Source organism: Propithecus coquereli, unplaced genomic scaffold, assembly GCF_000956105.1.
Source record: "Propithecus coquereli isolate 6110/MARCELLA unplaced genomic scaffold, Pcoq_1.0 Scaffold113, whole genome shotgun sequence".
In the NCBI taxonomy this organism is placed as follows: Eukaryota; Metazoa; Chordata; class Mammalia; order Primates; family Indriidae; genus Propithecus; species Propithecus coquereli.
This window is the reverse complement of record NW_012135303.1, coordinates 4,249,868-4,250,860: the sequence shown is the minus strand read 5'-3', so window position 1 is coordinate 4,250,860 and position 993 is coordinate 4,249,868. Positions and strand designations below refer to the sequence as shown.

Below are 993 nucleotides of genomic sequence, written 5' to 3'. Positions count from 1 at the left end.
CCGAGCACTGAGTATGAACATGGGATCAGACTGCTAATGGCATGAAGAGAGAGGGGAAATATAATAGAATGAATAGACATAGAGAAAATGAGAGAAAGAAATGAACCTGGCTGAGATACCCACAGTATTACTAGCAGAATACTGTTTCATTTGGATTATTTACTCCTGCGAACCAGACGATAAGGATACAATATTGAGCTAGACAACCACGATCTCTGTCCTCCCGGTAGATACCTAGCAGGAGAAGATACTGAAAGGCCAGTATTGAGAAAAAGGTGATGTAAGAAGTGCAGTATTTATTGGAGCATGTGGCAGGAGTACCTGATTAGAAGGCCATAAGGAGTCAGGAACAATTTGTTTGGAGGAAGGGATGTTTGAATTGCAACCTGGGAGTTGAATGGATTTAGGCCAGGCAAGGAGGGGCGAAATTTTCCAGGTAGAAGATCGAAATCAATATAGCAGTTGCGTATAGTTCCAAGAGTCGGGTCTGTTATTACGAAGGGCTAGTTGGCCCTTAGGGCACTGGTCAGATTTGTATTGAAATATCACTGGATTGAGGAGGTAGGAGTGGGAGAGAAGAGATGGAGTCACACCATTTGGAATCTGTTTAGGGAATACAGTTGAGAAAGATTAATGATAGTAGCCTTTATACCTCATTATTCCATTTTGGTTAGCTGGAGTTAAGAAAACGAAAGGGGGACAGGCCGGTGGCCTCACGCCTGTAATCAATCCTAGCACTCTGGGAGGCTGAGGCGAGAGGATCATTTGAGGTCTGGAGTTCGAGACAAGCCTGAGCAAGAACGAGCCCCCGTCTCTACGAAAAATAGAAAATTTAGCCGGGTGTGGTGTTGTGTAGCTGTAGTCCCAGCTACTTGGGAGGCTGAGACAGGAGGATTGCTTGAGCCCTGGAGTTTGAGGTTGCAGTGAGCTAGGCTGACGCCACTGCACTCTAGCCAGGGCGACAGAGTGAGGCTCTGTCTCAAAAAAAAAAAA

The 993-nt window shown here is 45.5% G+C and overlaps 1 protein-coding gene across 1 annotated transcript in view; it reads right to left on the bottom strand.

The window, feature by feature from the left end:
- The window catches only part of ORC2 (origin recognition complex, subunit 2), a 52,594-nt gene that overhangs the window by 50,394 nt on the left and 1,207 nt on the right, over positions 1-993 (bottom strand). The window lies entirely within an intron of this gene.